At 37.7% G+C, this 25,905-nt stretch overlaps 1 non-coding gene across 1 annotated transcript; it reads right to left on the minus strand.

Moving 5' to 3' along the window:
• Window positions 1-20,819: 20,819 nt before the first annotated feature.
• Window positions 20,820-20,926, minus strand: LOC121228499 (small nucleolar RNA R71). Its single transcript, XR_005926075.1, has one exon. It is a non-coding gene; the product is annotated as a small nucleolar RNA R71 (small nucleolar RNA).
• Window positions 20,927-25,905: the final 4,979 nt, after the last annotated feature.

Genomic DNA, 25,905 nt, shown 5'->3' on the forward strand with positions numbered 1-25,905 from the left:
AAGCCATTATACATGAATATACTTCATTTGAATTCATTATTTTCATCAACATAAGTACTTCCATTGAAGCTTACCGTTTCAATCCTTTTTATAATAACATGATATAGTTCATTTGAACACTTACCATTCCTTTCCTTTTCATGCCTGTTAAAACATTTAAAATATCTTTGAATACTTGAGAAAGTTCACACGAAGTTTGCTTAACATATAATCGCAACCTTTCCTTTATATCATTGCTCACACGAGCTGTGAAATGGGCATGCTCACATGAGTTGTGGGTCAAAATATAAGCTACACGATGCTGCTCACATGAGCTGTGGAGTATCCACAACAAATGCAGGACCTTAGCCATTGGTAGGACATTCAAGACTAGCACCCAAAACATGAAATCCCTAATGACATGTCATTTGTATCCTATGAATTCCTAAGGTTCAACCAGGACTCTATAACCATCAGGGCATTGTTGGATATTCATCATTCAATCATATGACAGCTAAATAATTGAAAATAGCATTAAAATGATTTTTATTCATACAAACTTACCTCGACGATTAGGGCGTAAAAACGAAGTCGATTAATCTGAAGGTTTAGTTTTTTCTCGATCTAAATCTGTAGGAGGTATATCTTGATCTAAATACACAAATTAAATTCATTTAAAACTTCTATTATTCAATCCAATCCATATTTCATATTTTTTCAAAATAACAATTTTTCACCTAACGTTTTAACTTTTCACAATTAAGCTTATAAATTGAAATCTAAGCATTTTCATCCTTTTCTCAAGCTAGCCGATTTCTCTAGGGACCTGAATCAAATCATATAGATCATCATATCACAAATATACTTTGAACTTTTATCATTTTTTCTAATAAGTCCCCAAATCCAATTTTCATCAAAAATCTCTTTACAAAGCTTGTTTATTTAACAAGAAGTGTAACATCCCAAAATAGGGCCTAAACAAAGAAATGGTTGTGAAACCACGAATTTGAGATAGAAAAGTTTATTTCAATTAATTTTTATAATTTACCGAGTGATTAGATGCATGTGTTAATGTATCGATGGAAAAATTTTATAAATAGCATGCTTAATTTACCTACTAGGGCTTAATTGTAAAATTTGATAAATATGAGTTATAGATGCTAAAGGATTAAATTGAAGAGTATAATTGAAGTAGAGGTCCTTAAATGGTAATTAGACCATTAGGTTTTCATGGACAAAAATGGACATACATAGATAAAAATAACTAAAGTTTTAATGAAGGGCATTTTAGTCATTTGGTAATTAAAAGATTAAAAAAGGGAAAAAGATGGCAAAATGTGCCCATCTTCTTCATTAGGCCGAAATTTCAAGGGTTATTCATAGCTAGGGTTTTGTTAAGCTTCCAAGCTTCAAAGTAAGTGATTCCAAGCCCCGTTTTTAATGTTCTTTACGTTTCCAAAGTCCCAGTAACTTGATTTAGCTTATTCTAGTAATTATTTAACCTAGGGTTCATATTTTGAAAAATACCCATACGTGAAATGTGTTTATTTTGATGTTTTATGGTAGAATATGAAGCTTGAAATTATGTTAAACGGCTTGAGCTAAGCGATTTTAAGTGAAAACGAGTAAAATGACATAATCAGTAAAAATACCTAAGGGTCATAAGTACATGTTAGAGTGGGAATTTGATGTTTCCGTAGGTAAATAAATGATTAGCATGTCATAAAACATAAGAATAAGGGATAGATTTTCATTTCCGAGCCTTGGGACAAAAGTGTAAATTGCAAAATTTTAGGGGTAAAATTGTAATTTTTCCAAAGTTAGAGAGTTAAGGACTGTTTTGATAAATTTGAATATTAAATAAGTTAATTTTGCTATTATAGATCAAAAAGAATGAAATTTGGGGTTAGACCGAGGAAAGAAAAAGGTTAAGGACTAAATCAAAATATTTTATCGTATTTTGTATCGAGATAAGTTTGCGATAAATAAATGCAATGTTTTATTATTTATAATTAATGATGTTATTTTTCAGCATCTATATATTTATTTTGTAAATTTATTTCTTGATGATTCAAGCAAGAATTGACGGAGAAATGATACTTAAAAGTCCCGTTGAACTTTAGGAATGAGTAGGATACAAATGTCATGACATTAAGGTTTAAGGATACCAAGTAAGACCATGCCAAGGAATGGCATTGGTAAGTTTTACAAGGCAAGGAAATCATGTAAGACCATGTCAAGACATGGCATTGATAAACTACTATAAGGCAAAGATCCCATGTAAGACCATACAAAGGCATGACAATGGTGAGTTCATAAGGTAAGGATACCACGTAAGACCATGTCAAGACATGAAAATGGTAAGTTTAAAAAGGAAAGGTACCCGTATATCCTTAGTATTCTAAATGGTTCAACGGAAAATTCAAAGAGTGTACCAAAGGGAACGTAAGATAAGTCCATGTTCGAAAAGTTCAGGTTATCATGATAATTCATCTAGAATATTGTTATTTATTTACATACAAACTTACTAAACTTTATGCTTACTCCCTTTCTTTTCCCTCTTTTTTATAGTATCGCAAAGTCAACTCGAAAAACTATAAGGACGTCGGAGATCGCCTCACACTATCAACGAGTTATCTCGGTATTTTGTGACTAGAAATTCTTTAAGTTATGGTATGTATAGGGACTTGGCTATTTTGTGTATGTCCTTATGATATAGCTAAATAAGAACATGTTTTGGTATTATGTATGCCTAAATGAGCTTTGATGCAAAGAAACTATGAAAGAGTAAGAGTTGGCCATGGAACAGTTAGCAAAAAGCAGCAGTGACATGGTTTTGAAAAATCACTAAAAATTTTAGAAATGGAGTTAAATGGTGAATGAGATATATAATTAAATCTTATTGAGTCTATTTTCAAAGGGAAGAAACAGAGCAAGCAAAGAAAGTCTATATTCTGAGATATTTAAATTTCTGTAAGACTGGTTTAGAGCGACTTCGTGATATCCTGTTCCAACTTTGGAAAATCACTAGAAATTGTAAAGAAACATAATTATAAGTCATATTTTTAATTTCCAGATTCCTTAGTGAGTCTATTTTAATTAAAAAAATCAAAATATTATTCGACTTATGTATAATGAGATAATTGATTTTTAGTAAAGAGGTGTCAGGTCCACTAAGCTGCGAAATAGGGGAAACCTTAATGAATAAACTGTACTAATTGGTCAAACCAAAAATTCTGGAAAAATTATGGTAAGAAGATATATGAGTCTAGTTTCAGGAAAAATTTATGGATTTAAATTTCAAGTTTTTTAACTCTATTTATAATTAATTTAGTGACTGTTATGCAAATGGACAGTTTTATTATGGATAGTGAAATAAATTGTTTTGATTTGTGTAAGTAATCAAAATTTTTTTAATATTCCCGGTTTGGTCCCGAACCGTTCCAATTACATGTTTTAGGGCCTCGAGGGACCTTTTTATGGATTTATTGGATGAATACGAGTGAATTAATTTTAAAAAAAATTTTATGCCCTGATCAAGTAAGATAAGTCTGGTAACGCCTTGTGCTCAACTCCGGTGACGATCTCGGGTAAGGGGTGTTACATTTATTGGTATCAGAGCCAGGTTTAGTCGGTTCTCTGGATATTCAGTATCAGTAAGAGTCTAGCTATACATCCCATACTTATATTTTGATATTGTAACGACTCCTGTCGATTTTAAAATTTTTTCTTTTATAGTTATGGATCTCGAACGAGTTGGTGCAGATGATGTAGAAAGTAACGCGCCCGCTCCCATTGAAGGGAAGGTGCCACCAGATAGTAGTGAAAGGCCTGTTACAGTTAGTCAGGGAGGAGGGGCTCGAGAAGCCTTCTTCCAAGCTATGAAAGAATGGTTTGCCAAGTTCGTTCGTACGAATCCAGCCGTTAGACCTCCACCCCCTCATGATCCTCAGACTACCCATGCAGCTTCCCCAGTCACAGATACAGTCAGAGGAGAGAAAGCCACCAGTTGATAAAATTAGAAAACAATGGGCCAAAGAGTTTTGGGCTACTAAAGATGACGATGCAGAGAAAGCTGAATTTTGGCTTGAGAATACTATCAGGGTCTTTGATGAGTTATCCTGCACACCTGAAGAGTGCATGAAGTGTGTTGTATCAATTTTACGAGACTCAGCCTACCATTGGTGGAAGACACTTGTGTCAGTAGTACCAAAAAAGTGGGTTACTTGAGATTTCTTTCAGGAGGAGTTTCGTAAGAAATACTTTAGTCAGAGGTTCATCGACTAGAAAAGAAAAGAATTCCTTGAACTAAAGCAGGGTAAGATGAAAGTGACTGAATATGAACGTGAATTTGTCAGACTCAGTAATTATGCTTGAGAGTGTGTGTCGACTGAAGCTATTATGTGTAAGAGATTTGAAGATGGGCTCAATGATGATATTCTACAGTCAGTCAGTGTTATAGAAACAAAAGAGTTCGTCAGTTTAGTTGAAAGAGCTTGTAAAGTAGACGAGTTGCTGAAAGGAAAGGGTAAAGCTGAAATTGAGTTGCAAGACACGAAGAAAAGACAGATGAGCAAGTCATTTCGGTCTACATCTAAGAGACCTAGAGAGTTCTCTACGAGATCTAATTCTTTAGCAGGGTATTCTAGCCGAAACAGAGGTAGAAGATTTATAGGTCAAAAAGCTCAGACCACTTCAATTGTGAGTGTTGGCAGTATTCAGCCTGATAGACTCGAGTGTCCTCAATTTGGTCGACGTCATCTAGGTCAATGTCGTGCAACTGAGGCTGGTTGTTTCCGATGTGGTGCATCGGATCATTTTATTCGGGAGTGTCTGAGATGCTTAAAAGAGAAGTAATACCGAGTGTAAGGTTAGGCAATGCCCCTGTTAGAGGCAGACCTCAGAGAAGTTTGGGAATAGGGGCAGGTAGAGGTGCATCTAGAGATTTAGCAACAAGATTAGATGTTAGAGCACCTGCAAGGACCTATGCTATCTGTGCTCGTGAAGAGGCACCCTCCCTCGATGTAATTACGGGTACATTTTCTCTTCATGATGTTAATGTTATTGCTTTGATTGATCTGGGTTCGACCTATTCCTATGTTTGCATGAAATTGTTGCCTAGTATGAACATGTCCATAGAGTCTACGGGATTTTTGATTAAAGTATCGAATCCATTGGGTCAGTATGTATTAGTAGACAAAGTATGTAAAAATTGCCCTTTGATAATTAGAGGTTACTATTTTTCGGCCGATCTCATGCTATTTCCATTTGATGAGTTTGATGTGATTCTTGATATGGATTGGTTTACTGTGCATGACGTGATAGTAAATTATGGAAAGAAATTCATTGAGTTGAAATACGAAAATGGTGAAATTCTTCGGGTTAATTCAAATGAGTCAGATACTTAAATTGCTATGATTTCTGTTATGTCTGCTCCGAAATGCTTGAGAAAATGATATGAAGCTTATATTGCTTTTGTGTTGAATACTAAAGATCCAGAGTTGAAAATTGAATCAGTGCCTGTGGTATGTGAGTTTCCTGATGTGTTTTTGGAAGAACTATCGGTTTGCCTCCTATCAGAGAAGTTGAGTTTGGTATTGAATTGGTTTCAGGTACAACACCCATTTCTATTGCTTCTTATAGAATGGCTCCAATGGAATTGAGAGAATTGAAAGGTCAGTTGCAGGAACTAACAGAGAAAGGCTTTGCAAGACCTAGTTCTTCACCATGGGCTGCATCAATGCTCTTTGTGAAAAAGAAAGATGGTTTGATGAGATTGTGCATAGATTATCGGTAGCTCAACAAGTTGACTATTAAGAACAAGTATCCACTGCCTAGAATTGACAATTTTTTTGATCAATTGAAGGGAGCTAATGTGTTCTCCAAGATAGATTTGAGATTCGGATATTATCAGTTACGAGTTAAAGAGTCAGATGTTCCGAAGACTGAATTCCAGACTAGGTATGGCCATTATGAGTTCATTGTGATGCCATTTGGCTTGACTAATGCTCCTCCCATTTTCATAGACTTAATTAATCGAATTTTCAGACCTTACTTGGATAAATTTGTAGTTGTGTTCATTGATGATATCTTGATTTATTCTTATGATAAGACTGAACATTCAGAGCATTTGAGAACAGTTTTATAGACTTTGAGAGATAATCATCATTATGCCAAGTTTAGCAAAAGTGAGTTTTGGTTACGAGAAGTTGGTTTTCTTGTACATATAGTCTCAGGTGAAGGTATTAGAGTTGATCTGAGCAAGATTTCATCCATTGTTGATTGGAAGCCTCCCAAGAATGTATCAGAGGTCAGAAGTTTTCTTGGTCTCGCCGGTTATTATAGATGATTTGTAGAGGGATTTTCCATGATAGCTACTCCATTGACAAGATTACTACAGAAAGATGTCAAGTTTGAATGGACTGAAAAGTGTCAATACAGTTTTGACAAGTTAAAGGCATTGTTGACTAAATCTCCTGTCTTAGTACAACTAGAACCGGGTAAAGAGTTTGTCACTTACAGTAATGCGTCCTTAAATGGACTAGGCTGTGTACTTATGCAAGAAGGAAAGGTAATTGCTTATGCCTCTAGACAGCTAAAGCCACATGAGAAAAATTATCCGATACATGATCACGTAATTGCTTATCAGGAGCTGAAGCTTCCTCTCAAGTACGGATCACGTAAGCTCTTCCTAGTGCTAGTGCCTTAGATCTCACAACAGAGTCTTTCGTCCTACTACAACTATAACCTGCATTTCCAGTGTTTTGAGGTGATCTCCCTCTCGCAACTACATTGTTCAGTCGGGTGGTCTGAGCCTTTTCTTTATCTGACATTTTAGGGCAATCTCTGAGATTATGTTCATACGAACCACATTTAAAACATGACTCGTTTATCAATCTACATTCACTGAAGTGTTGGTTATTACATTACTGACATTCGAGCTTATTGTTTCTAACACTGCCTACACTAGCTACAAATATAGCATGAAGTTTTGAGCTCAAATGTTGTTTTCCTTGGTCTTTCCCAGAATAACCCACTGAAGTTAATGAACGACCATGATACTCTTTCAACTTTTTCGATGATGATTGGTTTGACTTTCTCATAGATCTCTTTCCTGAATCACGAGCCTTAGAATTGGCTTTTCCCTTTACTTTGCTAAGTTACGCTTTGTCAACCAGAACTACAAATTCTTTCAACTCAAGGATCCCGACTAACAGGTTAATGTCTTCATTTAACCCATCTTCAAATAGCAACCTTTGTTGGTACACATTATCGGGCATACTTACAGAGTCGAACAAATTCTCTCTCATATTCAGACACTGTCATTTGGCCTTGTTTCGACTCAAGAAATTCTTTACATTTCTTGTCTAAGAATCTTTGGCTCACATATTTCTTTTGGAATTCAGTCTGAAAGAATTCCAAATTTACCCAAACTTTCGGCACAACCACAACTAAAGTATTCTACCACTGATAAGTTGAATCTGTCAACAATGATACAACACATTTCAAGCATCCCATCGGTGTACACGATAATTCATCGAAAACTCTCATTGTATCTTCTAACCAGAATTCAGCTCATTCAGGATCATCCTCGACTGTACCTCAAAACTCTTCTACCCCATACTTACAGATATTATCAACTGAAGGCTTGCTTGCTCATACTGGTTTCAAACCATGACGAACTACAGAGACTGTTGGGGTACAAGTGGGAGTGGAGATCTTTGAGCCATAGGGTTTATTCGCACGAACTCAGAGAACCATTCAGTCATCATATGGAAGAAGGCTTCCTTAGCCTCTCCTCCCCGACCTTCAAATATGGGCCTACTACTGCTAGACGCTGCCTCGTGAACAGAGGATTACGCGCTACTTTCAACTTCATTGGAATGAGCTCGGTTGGATGACATTATATCTATATGAAAACATATTTCAATTTGATTCAGATGTTATCACACAATCATAGGTTATATAATGGCATGTATTTCTAGACTCATATATGCTACATTCAACCCAAGAACTGACTAAACCGTAGCACTGATAACACTAAATGTAACACCCCTAACCCGTATCTATCGTCAAATTAGGGTTCTGAACCATTACCATACAAACATAACATTTAAACATACGTCTCATACATAATCATAAACATGTCATACAACAATCATTCACCTATATATCGTCCCTAAATCGAGACCTTGAGTCCCTAAAATTACTTTAGAAACAATTCGAGACTAAATCGAAAACATTTAGAAAGTTTAGGAAAAATTTTATAATATTTTAGACACAGAGGTCACACGGCCATGTCGCCAGGCCGTGTAACACTCGAATTAGGGACACATAGTCATGTCCCAACCTGTGTCCTCACACATGTTACTCACTGAGTAGGGTCACACAAGAGTGTCACACGACCATGAGTCAGGTCGTGTAACTCTCAAAATAGCCCTACACGTCCGTGTGCCAGGCCATGTGTTAGGTGTGTAACTGCCTGACTTGTATGCAATATAACCTAAAAGGACACACGGCTGTGTTGCCAGGCCATGTAGACATAATTTTGCCCAAAATCAAGCCATTTCCAATACAAAAACATGCATACACATATTAGCCTTTTGTGCACCGAAACAAGGCATCAAAACCTTTACAAAACATACATACAATAACAAATTTACTAGCCTTAAATTAATCAACCAATATGTCATTCCAAGGCACCTCACAAGCAAACATCAAAGTTTACCTACGCATAACTATTTGTACACATTTCCCATCATCAAACATAGTTCAATTTCTAACAAATTATGCCACAAATATGACCATTAGAACTCCATCATAAACATACCATTTGAGCCATACCATTCATGCATATCAAGTACCAAAATGACACAAAAGAACCAACATCAAAGGGTAGCCAAAACAACTTACACATTTCAAAATCATTAACAATCATTCAACTAGAAACCACTACAAGTCCACCTATAAATGCCATTACCGGCATTTATGCTGGATAGTGTGATAGGTCTCCGACGAGTTTCCAAACCGATCTAGCTTCTCATTATTTATAAAACATAGGAAAAAAAATATGCAAGCACATAAAGCTTAGTAAGTTCATAGAACATGAAATATAACTTACCATTTCATTAATAAACATTAAGAATAAGCATAATATAATCCAACCACAAGCTTGGCGCAAGCCTAAACACCATCAATAACACATGTTCGTGCATTCAAACATAATTCACTTGAATTTAACATAGGGTAAGCCATTATACACGAATATAATTCATTTGAATTCATCATTTTCATCAACATAAGCATACTTCTATTGAAGCTGACCATTTCAATCCCTTTTTATAATACATGATATAGTTCATTTGAACACTTACCATTCCTTTCCTTTTCTTGCTCGGTAAACCATTTAGAATATTTTTGGATACTCGGGAAATGTAACACCCTAGACCCAGCCTAGACGTTATGGCTGAATCTGCGATGTCACATTAAAGTGTTTTTTGAAAAGCATAATTTCGTTGAAAATTCGTTCTATATTAAAACATCTTTGTGACCTTAATGAAAATTTAGGATATCTTGTTCATTGTTAAAACTCAAGTCGTTTTAATAAAATGTTAATCATATTAGATTATTATTACACTTTAAAATAATGTTTACTGTGGAAGCTTTCAAAATATGTTGTGTAAACATGGTGTTTTGGAAAAGCATTTTTTGTAAAACCCGCAACCTACTACTAACAGATATAATAAAAGTAAATAAATCCCAAATTAAAATAAAAACTTAAATAGGCCTTATTACAAAACAAATACCCAAATTAAATTACTTATAAATTAAAAGTTAAAAATGGAAGCAAATGCGGTTGTGTGGCCACCTTTGAGTTGCTCGTAGCACCGATCCGCCTAAGGATTACCTACGCAAAAAATAGAAGGGTAAGTTTATGAAAACTCAGTGTGTAATCCCTTAACAATAGTCAGTCACACAGTAGGTATTTACAATCTGGGCCTAAGCCCTTTTTAGTAACAGTTTAATTTCAGTTAGGGCCTTAGCCCATTACAGTATCAGAATCAGTGTGGGCCTTAGCCCAATTCAGTAGGGGTGACCGTACAGATACGAAATCAAAAATCCTACCCCACCAGCCTCTACACACCACTCCGTCCAACCCTACAAACCATGTTGGGATCAAATCAGCCCACCCATCCCTACACACCAAAAATAGCACCGGTTGCGACACTAAACAAATATTGCAGCAGAGCTGCCAGTACAGTACACTTCCTCCAATCATAATAACCCATCCTCATGCAACATATCATAATATCGTGCATGTATACAACATATTTAAAATTGCATGCTCAATACATTCATACATCTCGTAAGGGCATAATAGTCGTTTTACCTCGTAGGGGCATAACAGTTATTTACCAATTTTTAGGGTCCAGGTATGCTTACCGACCTAATAGTAGGTCCATAGTCGTCTCGGTAACCCGTGCAACCTTAACAGTCAAACAGTGAAAATGGGCCTAAGGCCTACAATGCAGGCCCATGTGGGCCCACACACCTATGTGGCCCACTAAGCCCAAAAATGGCCTTGGTCATGTAAACAAAACAGCCTGGCCCAAAAATCTCCATACATCTGTATGGTTTATTCGTGTGGGCCTGCGAACCTGTGGGGCCCACATGGCCCATTTTGGCCCAACGTGGCCCAAAAGGGCCTAAGCTCATGAAATCGCTCATGGTGGCCTCTACGATCAAACGCCTACGTTTATGCATTCGGTTTACCATACGAGTGAGCATACGCCTATGTAGCATTAATAGTCACAATTGTCAGCTTTTTTCGATTTACGATTAGGCAGTGTTTACACACCTGTTCAGGAAAACGTGCGAATAATCTACGAGTACTCCAACCTCTCACTTGATTAGATCAGTCGATTGTGGCTTGCCCACTAAGTCCGTTTGCAAGAGACTAATCAATAGGCCTTAGGGGTTGTCTGCATTCTAACCAAAACTTATTAAGCATCAAACAGATGAACAACTTGAAATAGATGAAAAGTCACCTACCGAAAATGCAGAGTCTAGATTAGAAGGACAGAACAATCTGCCACACCCACACAAAAGCCGAAAGTACAGAGAATGATAGAGGAAAAGTGGAACAATTGTACCCCTAGCATAAATCGGTAGTACAGGAAAGGTTAGGCAAAAGATTAAAAAGATAAAAAAAGAGAAAGAAAGAAAGAGCAAAATCGAGCAGTTGTATTACCACCTAAGTCGAGAGAGAATATAGGAGAATCAGCACAGAGGGGGAAAATAAAAGTATTTGGTCAAGAAGAATCCACTTGAGAGAGAGGAGAATAGAAGAATTAAAAGTTAAAAGCCAAAGAATTTGAGAGAGGAGAGTGGAGAATTCGGCCAAGAACAAAAAGAAAGCACGAGAGAAAATGATTTCTAAAATGTGTAAGAAAGAAAAGAAATCGGTCAAAAGGGCACTGCAAAGATAAGCAAAACTGAAATAGACTTGAAATGGCAATTACCCGAGTGGTCAGCAATAATATTCGGTCTCAAATAAAAATAAAAATCAAAAGAAGAAAACTTCTGCACCAAAGGAAGGAAAATGAACCAAAACGTCCAACTAGCAAGAAATGCCCCAAATGACAGATGGTAGCCGAATTCTTTTGAGAAAGAGTTCAATTTGGGCACCACTACCTCCTTCCCTTGATCCACTCCTAAAAATCTCCTCACATCTCTCCACCAACTAGTTTGAACTCCACTCAACCTCTTCTCTCTAAACTTTTCCTCAACCAAAAATCCCCCTAAAATCCTACCAAATATTCGTACACACACCCCGTGTGACAGCCCTAAATTGACCCTAGTCGGAAAGTGGTTTCGGGACCACCAAACCAAGTCATAAAAATAATTTACAGTCATGTTTGATGCTCATTATATATGAATATGCATGTGTGAAAAATTCATGCTTAAATTATGTGTATATGGTGCGAAATTTATTAAATAGGACTTGTGTGAGAAAATTTAGAAATGTGCTAGGCAAATGTTAAAGTGGCCTATTAATGCATGTTAGAAAATGCTTGTACTTGCATGTCAAATTAGCCAAATTCTAGATGGTGGCCGGCCATGTTATGGACTAAAACATATTATAATTATTTTATGTTAATATTTGATGTTAAAAATAAAAATATGGATGATAAAAAATGTTGATTTGTGGGAGGAGAAACGAAAGTTTCTCCATCTTTGCTCCTCATTGCCGTAACTAGAGGAAGAGGAAGAAGAAAAAATTCAGCCAAGGTGGTTCCCTAGATTAAGGTATGTTCAATGTTGCTTTTGGAAGTTTATACATCCTTTGGATGATTAGTCTAAATTCTATCTATCTCATGGATGGATTTGGGGTTGTTGGAGAGTTAGGATTCGGCTAAGAGGCTTCAAAATTTTAGTTGATGCCTTGATACTATTAGCATGTTAGTTATATGGATGTGTTAAGTTGCTTGAAATGTTAGATAAATTTGAACTCATCACCAAGTTCTTTAGACAACCCATGTTAAAAAATTTCGGTATTGAGATGTCTAGAACTTTCGGCCATAGTAGCTATGGAGAAATAAGGTTTTTGTTTCTTGTTAAATTGGATGAATCTTGTTGTATAAGTGCTTGAACAAACTATGATTAAATAGATGCATAGATTCAAAGTGGGAAGAATTGGCTATTATGTTTGATACTAATGCCGAATATGAAGATGTTGTACTTGAGTAATGTATGTGGTTTGAGTTAATAAAATGAAAAGAATGCTTAAATGTGTTATAATCGATTAGGTGTTAAATTAAAAATTGCAAAAAAAAATTTCCATGTTCCTAGCCAAATATGCGTTTGATTAAGAAGGAATTTGTTGAAAAATGTAGGTGAACATGACAAGTGTATTCGGCTTAGGGCATAAAGGATATGAAAATTTTGGTATTTATTTTTGATTGTGTGTGTGTATGACCATGGATAATTGGCCGCACAAATATTATAAATACATGGTGTATATTATAATTATTAAGCTACAAAACATTGTACATGTTCGGCCAAGGTAAATTATTTGAGCAAAGCATATCTTGATGGTACATTTCGGCTAGTATAAAATGTATTAAAGCTATATGTATAATTGTTTAATGTGACTTACCAAATATACAAATTTGAAAATGAAATGATGAGAGACTTAAGTGGGCAATTAATTCGAGTGAATTAGTTCTAAAATGTATATGGATGTCGTATGACTATGTTTGATTTGGGAAGTAAATTTTTTGATTTAGCTCAAGAGCTTAGAGGATCAAAGTGGATAGGGGAAAGGAAAAAGTGATCGAATAGCCGTTGAAATCGTTCGACAACATCCGAGGTAAGTCTTTGAGTAATGGATTAGTTTATGATTTGATTAAATCACGACATATATTTGTAACAAATAAACGGTGATATAATGATTCTACTTGAATTATATATCGAGGTAATTAGTTTATACTTATGACTGGTAGCCGAATGTGTATAGAGATCATGTCATAAAGCAAATCAAAATCATGCTCTTTGTATGTGGCTATTGAGCCAAAAATGGGAATGGTTGATAACTGTCTTGTGTTTGAGTTCTAGTAATGAAAATGAAATACAGATGTGTTATGATATATATTGATATATGTGCATGATTATTCGGATGATAACCGGGCTAAGTCCCGAAGGCAATTGTGCTAGTTACTATATCCGGGCTAAGTCTCGAAGGCAATTGTGCTAGTTGCTATATCCGGCTAATTCCCGAAGGTACTTGGGTTTGGAAGTGAGCGATCTTGCTGTAATAACTTCAATTAATACGCTCATAAATCCAAACGATAAGATATGTTTCGTATATGCATTGGAAAGGTTGATTCCTTTTAAATAGTATTCGCTCAATTGATTAACAACCTTCCGGCCTTTAGTTAGGTTTGATCCTGAGTGTATGAATAAAATGGTTGAAGCGTGAAGTAAACATGATTTTTGGGGATATGCGTATATTCAATTGTTCATTTAGTCATATGAACGCTATACCTTAGTTGTAAATAATTTGATTGCTTAAAACTTACTAAGCATCAAAATGCTTATTCCGTTGCTTTAATTCTCTGTTTTATAGATTTTGTTCGTCAGCTATCGGACTCGGGAGTGTCAAAGTCGAAGTCGTCCACACTATCTAAGCCCCTTTGGTACTCTTTTAGTTGAATTTTGATAATGGCATGTATAGGGCTGACCCTTGTTGTTAATTAAGTATCTTTTGGTAATGTATATTCGTATAGCCTTGCGAAAATGGCTTGTATATTTTGAGTATAACATTATGGTCATTTTGTATATATGGTCTTATGATATGGTTATTAAGTGGTGTGGAAATGTTGGTAATGATTAGCCATTGGAATGGCCAATCATGGTCCTATTGGTGCTACGTACGACATGGCTAATCGTGATTATACTTGAAAATGATGTATGTCAATTTACTAATAGATTCATGGAAAATTATGAAATAGGTAAAATTTACCTTAGAATAGATGTTGACAGCAGCAGTGATGTGAATTTGAAAAATCACTAAAAATAGTAGGAATGGAATTAAATAGTGAATAAATTATGTAATCGAATCTTGATGAGTCTATTTTCATATGAAAGAAACGAAACGACCATATGAGCCGTATTTTATGAGATGTTTAAGTTTTTGTGAAACAGGGATAGAGCATTTTCTGGATCCCCTATTCTGATTTTGGAAATTCACCATAAATTAACCAGAGATAATTAGAAGTCATGCTTTATATGTACAGATTCCTTTTTGAGCCTAGTTTCATTAGAGACAAACATCATAAGTATTGAAGCTCTGTACAGGGAGATATCTAAGTTGTAATGCATGGAGGTCAGAGTAGTCGAACCCTGAAACAGGGGAGACTTTAACTAATAAACTGTACTAATTGGCCTGACCAAAAATTCTAGAAAAAAATTTTTAGATGGATATATGAGTCTAGTTTCAGGAAAAATTTACGGAATCAGTTTCTGAGTTTTGGAACTTGAGATATGATTTTTAAAGTGGCTGTGATGCAGTTAGCCAGCTTGCCTAGAAATTTCGAAATGAACTGTGTAAGTAAATGAATTAAGTCCGTTAACACCTCGTGTTTGACTCCGGCGACGGTCTCGGGTACGGGGCGTTACACCCCACACTCTCACCCATTCAGAATTTTGATCAACCACAACTCTTCTATGGCCAAGCAGTAAAATAAAATGCTCATTTTTCATCGCCAAGCCTCAAACATCAAACCCCAAGGAACACTCCACATGCCACTCACCCCTAGACTAGCAGGCATTTTTATGTCATGGTTTAACCACATTTATTCAAGAAGTCTACTATCTAGAGATAGGGTTTATTCAAGTAAAAACACAATTTTGTATAGGCTAAGGCTTGAACTCAGGACTTCTCAGACACTACCAGAACACATAACCACTGAAGTAAACACTCATTTGTGTAACACAACATGCAAAATTAAATACTTAGATTTTAGGGCGTTACAACTCTACCCCCTAAAAGAAAATTTCAGCCTCAAAATTTACCTAGTCAAAACAAATGAGGGTATTTTTGTCGTATTGCCTCCTCAGGTTCCTATGTCGCCTCCTCAGAACTGTGACTACGCCAAAGTACTTTAACCAGTAGGATAGGCTTTTTCCTTAACACTTTTACATCATGCTCTAGAATCTGAACTGGCTCCTCCTCAAAAGTCAGATCTGGATTAACCTCAATCTCCTCAGTCGAGATGATATACGTTGGATCAGAACGGTAACGAATCAGCATAGAGACGTGGAACACATCATGAATCTGGCCCAATTCTGGGGGTAACTCAAGTTGATAGGCAACAGGTCCCACACGTTTCAATATGTGTTAAGGCCCAATGAACCTAAGGCTTAGCTTGCCCTTCTGTCCAAATGTTATCACCTTCTTCCATGGCGAGACCTTGAGAAAAACAAAGTCCCCTACAGAATACTCAATCTCCTTACACTTCAGATCTGCATATGACTTCTATCTATTTGATGCTACCTTCAGTCGATCCCGAATTAGTCTAACTTTATCCTCGGTATCAGAAACGAATTCAGGGCCCAGAACAGGCCGCTCGCCCAACTCAGTCCAACATGAAGGAGTACGACACCTTCGACCATATAATGCCTCGTAAGGTGCCATCTGTATGCTAGACTGGTAGCTATTGTTATATGCAAATTCAACTAACGACAAGTAGTCCTCCCAATTGCCTCAAAACTCAATCACACAACTCCTTAACATATATTCTAGTATCTGAATCACCCTCTCTAACTGACCATCTGTCTGAGGATAGAACGCGGTACTGAAGTCCAATCTTGTACCTAAAGCCTAGTGTAATTTCTTCCAGAACCAAGACATGAAACGAGGATCTCTATCAGATATTATGGAAACCGGTACCCCATGCAGTCTCACTATCTCAGACACATACAGTTTAGCTAGCTTCTGCAACGAGCAATTGGTACGCACTGGTATGAAATGGGCAGTTTTGGTCAATCGATCCACGATGACCCATACCGAATCCTTTATAGAAGGTGTTAGGCGTAGCCCACTTACAAAGTCCATAGTCACCCTTTCCCACTTCCAAAGTGGAATCTTAACTGGCTAAAGCAACCCTAAAGGCAACTGATGTTTAGCCTTAACCTGTTGGCAAGTCAGACTTTTACCCACAAAGCCAGTAACCTCACGCTTAAGACCTGGACACCAATATAGCTCAGGAAGATCTCGGTACATTTTATTCCCACCAGGATGCATAGCATAAGGACTACTATGTGCCTCCCACAGTATAGACTGCCTCAAATTAGTATCCTCTGGTACACAGACTCTCCCACGAAAACAAAGTACCCCTTCGCTATTCAGTCCAAAATTTGAAGTTTTCGCACTCTCTATTTGTAGAAAACAAGAACCTAATGAATCATCCTCCAACTGTTTGCCCTTAATCTATTCAATCCACGTCGGTTTAACTTGAAGCTCGGCTAATAAGCTACTATCATCAAATAAGCTGAGACGAGCAAACATCGCCCTCAGATCAGTCATAGCCCTATGGCTCAGTGCGTCGGCCACCATATTAGCCTTACCAGGATAGTATTCAATCGAATAGTCATAGTCTTTAAACAGCTCGATCCATCTACGCTGCCTAAGATTTAACTCCTTCTGAGTGAGGAGATACTTGAGGCTTTTGTGATTCGTGTAGATGATACACTTCTCACCATACAGGTAATGCCTCCAAATTTTCAGTGCGAATACCACTGCAACTAACTCCAATTCATGCATCGGATAATTCATCTCATGAGTCTTAAGCTGACGAGATGAATATGCCACCACCTTACCCTCTTGCATCAGCACACATCCCAAACCAACATGTAATGCATCATTGTAGACTGTGAATTCTTCCCCAGACTCTGGCTGTGTCAAGACAACGGCCTCAGTCAGAACTTTCTTTAAGTTTCTCAAAACTGTTTTGCTGAACATCAGTCCAGTTAAACGGTACATCCTTACGCAAAGAACTTAGTCAAAGGTGCAGCAATCATTGAAAACCCCTCAAAAAACCGTCTATAATACCCTGCCAGACCCAGAAAACTTTGAATCTCAGATACCGTCTTAGGCAGCTTCCAATCCAGAACAGCCTCAATTTTTCGAGAATCAACCCTAATCCCTTCAACAGATACCAATGGCCCAAAAATGTTACCTCTCGTAACTAAAACTCACACTTACTGAACTTGGTGTACAGTTTTTTCTCCCTCAGAATCTCCAGAACAGTTCAAAGATGTGCATCATGCTCATCTTCATTTATCGAATACACCAAGATGTCATCTATAAAAACCACTACGAACCAATCCAGATAGGGCTGGAACACTTGGTTCATCAGATCCATAAAAGCTACTGGTGCATTCGTCAGTCCAAATGACATCACTAGGAACTCTTAATGACCATAACGAGTCCTAAACGTTGTCTTGTAAATATCAACCTCTTTGACTCTCAGTTGATGGTACCCCGACCGGAGGTCAATCTTAGAGAAGACTAAAGCTCTTCGAAATTGGTCGAATAAATCATCAATCCTCTATAGGGGGTACTTATTCTTAATAGTCAATTTATTCAGTTGCTGCTAGTCAATACACATACACATGGATCCATCCTTCTTTTTCACAAATATAACAGGTGCTCCCCATAGAGACACACTAAGTCGGATGGACCTTCGATCTAGTAACTCTTGAATCTGAGCCTTAAGCTCCACCAACTCCTTCGTGCCATCCTATAAGGGGTGGTGGACACCGGAGCTATACTAGGCAGGAGGTCGATCCCAAACTCAACTTCTCGGTTTGGAAGTAACCCCGGTAGCTTTTCGGGGACAACGTTCGAAAAGTCCTTAACTGTTCAAATATCTTTAATAGAAGAAACCTTAGAATTAGAAATACCAATTTAGGCTAGATACGCCTCACAACCCTTACGAACCAACTTCTCAGCCCTTAGTGCGGAAATCACATTTGACAAATAATTTCGATGCTTTCCAATTACCACTACCTCATTACCCTCCACAGTTTTCAGTACCACCTGCTTAGCAGCACAATCCAAATTCACTTGGTGTTTAACCAGCCAGTCCATACCCAGTATTAAGTTGAATTCTCCAAAAGGAAGTTCTATTAAATCTACCAAAAAGATAGTTCCTTGAACCTTCATGATAAACCGTAATTTATACATATTCCTATCCCATGCTTAGCACATTTCATGAATGATTTTTCCTTAGATTTGGTGAATTCGATGCTCCTAATGCCTTAATTTCATATTTTATACCTAGGTGAGCATAGGAGAGTGAAAGGAGCGAGAAATGGGCTAAAAACGGAGAAAATGGGCTAAAGTATGAAATCAACACGGCCTGGACCTCCTCACACGGGCAGACCACACGGCCGTGTCAATTTGGAAAAATCAAAGCACGACTCACACGGGTGGACCACACGCCCATGGCTATTTAACAGGCTTGACCACGGCCTGAATTAATCGTACACGGGCGTGGCACACGGGCGTGGCACACCAGCGTGTCCCTGTCGAGCCCAAATTGAGTCCAATTCGAAAAAGGCCAATTTTGAGGGTTCTTAGGCATTCTAAAGCCTATAAATACAACCTAAAAGAGGAGGAAAAGGGAGCCACAGAGGAGAAAGCAGGGAACTGCTCAAGGAAAGCTGATTGATCCATCTCAGAAGCCGAATTCATCATCAAGACTGAAGATCTCCTCTCAATTTCCCTTCAGGAGTTTTGGGTTTTTCTTTACGTTTTGTATTCTTTATTCTTCTGAGATATTTACCTTTTTAGTTATGAACTAAAACCCCTAAATACCTAAGGGGAATGAAACCTAAGACAAATCTTGTTATTATTATCTGAATTGTATGATAAATATTTAACTTGTTCTTAATTATGTGTTCTTAATTCTTGTTTTGATATTCCGGGATATTGATTCAAGTTAAACTCTTATTCAAAGGAGGAATAAACCCTTTCTAAGAGTGCATTTGTAATAATTAAGCAGAGTTGATTGCGCACCTAGAGATAGAGTGAAAAGATTTTGCCAGATTAGGGTGAAACCTAATAAGGGGATCCATAGATCGAGTTAATGCAACCCTAGGAAGTTAATTAGAAAGAGATTTCAATTATTCAACCTAGGGTTAGACGTTGTTAGTCTCGAGAGGGATAATAATATAACTTAGGGATTTCTACAGATCAAGTCAAATGAATAAATCGTCCGATTCAGAGTCAAATAACAAGTGAAGTCTAGGTGGATTTTTTCTTAGGTATTGTCTTAATTCAATCATTTTTCCAAAAGTAATTCCCCAATTCTATTTTCTGTGAATTCTTAGTTTAGTTATTTAGTTAGTTAAAACAAACCCCATTATTCTTAGTCTAGATAATAAAAAGGCAATCATTACTAGTACTTTTAGTTCTTTGGGTTCGACAATCCAGTCTTGCTAAAGCTATACTACTGTTCGATAGGTACACTTACCTTTATCGAGATAATAGTTAGTTTCAAGAACGATTCATTATAAATATTTAAAACCTGTCACGAATATCACGTATCAAGTTTTTGGTGTCGTTACCGGGGAACTAAGATATTAGGAACACCCGATTTTTATTACTTTAGCCATTTACTTTTACTGCAATTTAAATTTTATTCTAACTTATATTACTAATTCTTCTTTTTCCCTTTTTCTGGCAGGTTCTTATAGTTTATGACTAGAAGAAACCCGTCAGGACCATTACTTTTTGACAGTGAGATCGATCACACAGTTCGCAGAAACCAAAGAGAAATAAGGCGAAGCTTAAGATACACAGAGAATGAGCAAGAGAATGATATTCAAACCACAACCGAGGAGATGGCTGAAAACCAAGAAAATCAGCTACCTCCTGCAATTGCTGTTAATCAAAATCCTGCTCCGCGCACTATGTATGATTATGCTAAATCTAATTTAACAGGAACTGAGTCAAGTATAGTTAGACCTACTATTGCTGCAAATAATTTTGAACAGAAGCCTAACACAATTCAAATGATACAATAGTTTGTTCAGTTTGATGGTTTGCAGGATGAATATCCCAACGCTTACTTGGCAAACTTTTTGGAATTTTGCGATACATTTAAAATCAATGGCGTTTCTGATGATGCCATTCGCCTTCGATTATTCCCTTTTTCTTTGAGAAACAAAGCTAAACAATGGTTGAACTCATTACCATGAGGGTCAATCACTACTTAGAACAAATGACCGAAAAGTTCTTATTAAAATATTTTTCCCCGGCTAAAATGGCTAAATTACGTAATGATATCTCTTCTTTTGTACAGATAGATTTAGAAACACTCTACGATGCATGGGAGAGATATAAAGACCTTTTGCGAAGATGCCCTCACCATGGGTTACCATTTGGGCTACAGGTTCAAACGTTTCATAATGGCCTGAATCCTTCGACTCGACAAATGGTTGACGCAACCGCTGGAGGAAATATCAATAATAAGACACTGGAGGCGGCTTACGAATTTATTAAGGAGATGTCACTGAATTAGTATTAGTGGCAAGTTATGAGAACAAAGCCGTTGAAAGCAGCCGATGTTTTCAACCTAGACACGGTAACTATGCTATCTAACCAAGTAGAACTTTTAAATAAAAAGATTGACGGTTTGTGTGGTACTACTCAGGTACATCCAGTGATGAGGTGCGATTCGAATGGAGGAGGAGCATGTAGAGAATATCAACCCTTCAACCCTAGCATCGAGGAGGAACAAGTCCAATATATGGGTAACAATAACTCTAGATCCCAAAATAACCCATATAGTAACACTTATAATGCAGGTTGGAGGAACCATCCCAATTTCTCGTGGGGCGGTCAAGGAAATCAAAGGCCACAACATCCTTCGGGTTTTCAACAACGACCTTACCAGTAAGAAAAGAAGCTGAACCTTGAGAAGATGCTAACCAAATTCATCTCGGTGTCAAAAACTCATTTTCAGAATACTGAGACAGTAGTCAAAAATCAACAAGCATCAATCTAGAAGCTTGAAACTCAGATTGGATAGCTCCCTAAGTTAATTTCCGAATGACCATAAGGTAGCCTACCAAGCAACACTGAATCTAACCCAAGGGAGAAACTCAACGCGATTTCCATTCAAGATGAGGAAGGGTTAGTTGCAAAATCAAGGCCAGAAACGGTGGTAAGCAAAGGTAAGAATGAGGTCGGCCAAAATAACCCAAAGCCGGTAAGTACAGAATATAAACCTCGTGTTCCATACCCCAATGCAACAAGGAAAGACCGCTCAAACAAACAATTTGGTAAATTTCTTAAATTTTTAAAGAAACTACATATTAGCCTACCGTTTATGAAGCACTTTCGCAGATGCCGAACGCAGTCAAATTTTTAAAAGAGCTTTTAACAAATAAGCGAAAGTTGGACGAGGCTTCACATGTGAAGTTAAACGCAGTTTGCTCAGCTATTCCACAGAATAAACTACCCAACAAATTGAAAGATCCAGAGAGTTTTACAATTCCTTGCTTAATTGGTAATTTATATGTTAATAATGCATTAGCTGATTTAGGGGCTAGTATTAACGTCATGCCTTACAAAATGTTTAAACAACTAGGTCTTGGGAAACCCAAACAGACTAGGATGAGCATTCAATTAGCAGAATAAACTATAAGATTTCCTAGAGGTATTGTTGAAGATGTGCTAGTTAAAATCGATAAATTTATATTTCCCTGTTGACTTCGTTGTTCTAAACATAGAGGAGGATAGCAACACTCCATTGAGTTCAGGAAGGCCCTTTTTAGCAACTGCTAGAACGATTATTGATGTTGGCACAGGTGAGCTCACACTTCATGCAAGAGATGAAACAAACACCCTTCAAGCTCGCAATTCCGGCAACACATCGAAAATTGAAGGTGATTATCTAAACCATTCTACTAAAACTGACAATATGGTGCAACCTACTTTGCAGGAAATGAGTTTGAAGGAAGTACCTGAGTCATTTTCAAGCAATAGTGGAAGACCTATTCATAAAGACTAATGGCTACAAATTGAGTAGCTAGATGAATGGTGGACACATAAACCGAGAACACACGATAAACCAAAACTACGCCAGAACAAGCTTAATATCTTTCCAAATCAACTTAAGGTTGGAGATAAAATTTTATTAGATGCCACAGATCCTCACATTGTCACTTCCAAACTGAATGAAGGAATTCCTCTTATGGTACTTAGCATTTTCCCATTCGGAACAGTCGTGGTAAGTCATCCCAAGTTCGGCACTTTTAAGGTAAACAATACCCACCTAAAACCTTATTTTGATGAGATTCACAGTAAGAATGAGGAGTATAAACTCCTCGAACCACCATGACCATTCAATGGAGAGGTAAGTCGAGCTTAGACTATAAATAAGCGCTTCTCGGGAGGCAACCCGAGCACTAACTGTATTAACTTCTTTAAATTTTAGTACCTAACTTACTAACAGAGCCCTTGAATATTGGTTTACCACACAGACACGGCCAGGAACACAGGCGTGCTGTAGACCGTGTGACAACAGGGAAAAATTTTTCCCTGACATGGGAAGCGATAAGTTGCCATCGCCGTGAGACATAGCGGTGGGCAAATCTACCAAAATAACACGGGTGTGCGACACGCCCGTGCCAAGCAACCATGGAAGAACCTACCAAAACAACACGGGCGTACGACACGCCCGTGCCTTGAAACCGTGGCCGAACCTGTCAAATTAACACAGGCGTAGACCTTCATACACGGGCGTGGGACAAGCGAATAAAGACAGGCACGACCGTGCGACACGGCTGTGTGCACCAACACGCCCAATGTACACGGGCGTGGGGAAATTGTCAGATGCACTGAAATTTAGAAAAATGAAAAACAGGTGGGCTGAAATTGGGGAACACAGGAATATCCCCTGGTCGTGTGTCCCCAAAATCTATAAATACCTTTCACTATTCATCATCTTCTTCACCCAAAATCCCTAACCCTAGCCGCTGCAAGTCCACATGGCCTCCCTACCACGCCCGTGCGCCACTTCCAACCCTATTTTTTACGCTCATTCTCCTCTTTTTAGTGTTTGTTTACTTTTTTTTTTCTTTCTTTCTTTTATTTTAATGATTTCTAATACTATTTATCATAGGAATCTGCATTTTTCATGTTATTTTCATCTTTCTATCACTCAAATTTCGTATCTAAAGTAGTTATCATCTTTTTCATGTTGAAGTTCTTACTCATTTCATGATCTATCAGCTCCATTTGACTAGTTTAAAGTGAATATTTATGGTTAGGATAATAGAAATACTCATACCTTTTGGGTTGACATTTTCCATCAATAAAATATGCTACATAGAATTATTCGCCATTTTTTATGAAACTCATACTATTATCATGCTAATGATACACCGTAAAATTAATTATTTTTTATTAAGTTTGCTAGTAGTTGTGACTGAGATTAGTAGTTTTAATTTATGACTTTTTCCTTTTTGAATTTGTTTTTGTCTTACCTTGAACATTTATCACGACGAAATAATGGTTTTGCTTGCAGGTATACCATGTCATCTTCACGAGGAAAGAAAGCTGTCGTCCCTGCTTCAAAGAAAAGGAAGGGAGCGTCATCTTCCTTAGGTCCTACCATGGAAATTCGTTACCCTTTCCTGCAGTTCACCATTGGGCCCTAAGAAGAACTTTTCTAGATTCTACGGGCCCGACCTTTGGAAGTGGGTCGCTGTATAGACTGGGCTGAGCTAGAACAAATCCAACTCGCGGATACAATTCGGGCCCTCCTCACTGCCGATCTTTGGGGGCTTTTCTTTGAGATTGTCGACCTGACATATCTCGAACTCACGATGGAACTTTGCTCAACGTTCCATCTTCAAATCGTGATGGCCCGTTTTGATGACCCGGGAGCAATCCAATTTCGCTTCGGTGATCTAGTCCGCCAGTTGAATGTCCCAGAGTTCGAAACTGCACTGGGCTTTTACACTGAGGAGTTCATTGAGGAGAATGAACTCCACGCTCTCAATCGCCACATCCATCACTCTCCTTCACAGTGTTGGAACGCCCTCACCCCCGGCACTGCCTCCTACAATCCTAGCCGCTCCAAGGCATCGACTCTCCCTCCATCTCTGAGGTACTTACACACCATTTTGGCTCACACGTTAACAGGAAGGCGAAAGAGCACTAGCGTCGTCAAAACTCACGACGCCTACTTTCTATGGTGTATATCGCACGGGCACGTCATAGACCTTGCTTATTTCATTGCCCTTACCATTCAACATCAGACGGAGTGGCATAGAAAGGGGGTCATCTCCATTGGGCCCTATGTGACGTGGTTGGCTCGGCACTTCAGGCTTCTCAACACAGTAGCCCAATCATCCTCCCTCACTCTCATGGACCAGATGTCCCCACAGGGCATCTCGAGCATGCTAAGTATGAGAATGATCGAGAAACGACGTGGCACATTCCCTCCTCAGTACTGTCTCGCCCAATTTACCGAGGAGGAGGCCTCTGAGGACATTACTGATGATGTCCCTCCACGTCACGAGGACCCACCATCTCAACCACCACCTCCTTCTCATCCAGTTCATGCGGTGGCTTCATACACTGACATCTCTGAACGCCTTACCTGATTCGAGCAACAGTGTTTTCAATGGTTCGATAACATTGATGCTACTCTACAGCAGATTTCTCAGCACTTCCACATCTCATTACCACCCCCACCTCGTGAACCATCTAGTGATGAAGATGTTTAAAAACTTTTATTTATTATTTATTTTTATGTTTTGACTTTTATTTTAAAACTACTTTTTATTTTTCTTTAAGCTTGTTTTTATTAGGTTTTATAATTTTTATTTAATGATTTTTACTTTTGGCTATTTCATATCGAGTAATTATCTTTCATTATATATTCTCTAAAAAGTTCATGATTCTCTCACAGTAATAAAGAGCTCCTAAGCTCATCATCACATAGGAACTAAAAACTCCACCGAGAAAGGTTCTCCACGACTGCCTTGTCCTGCTCGACCACGACCATAACTACCACTAGATATAATATTCTATTGGCGCAGGACTTATAGACTAATGAACCTCTACCACCACCGAAGTATCCTCCTCCACTCTCACGCCGATTACTCTCCAGTTCGAGGAATTCATTCATCATTCAGGAAGTTTCACTTCTCTCCCTATCTTATGATTATAAATCTATGTTTTTCAATATATCTACCTTTGTACATTGAGGGCAATGTACATCTTAAGTGTGAGGGTCTTTTATATCAGAAAAATCCCTGAATTTTGTTTTATTCTCATGCGGTCCTCTCATATCATTATTAGAATGAATTCACATTAGTCTATAATGTTTATTGATATAT

This window comes from Gossypium hirsutum, chromosome A04, assembly GCF_007990345.1.
Source record: "Gossypium hirsutum isolate 1008001.06 chromosome A04, Gossypium_hirsutum_v2.1, whole genome shotgun sequence".
NCBI classification, from domain to species: Eukaryota; Viridiplantae; Streptophyta; class Magnoliopsida; order Malvales; family Malvaceae; genus Gossypium; species Gossypium hirsutum.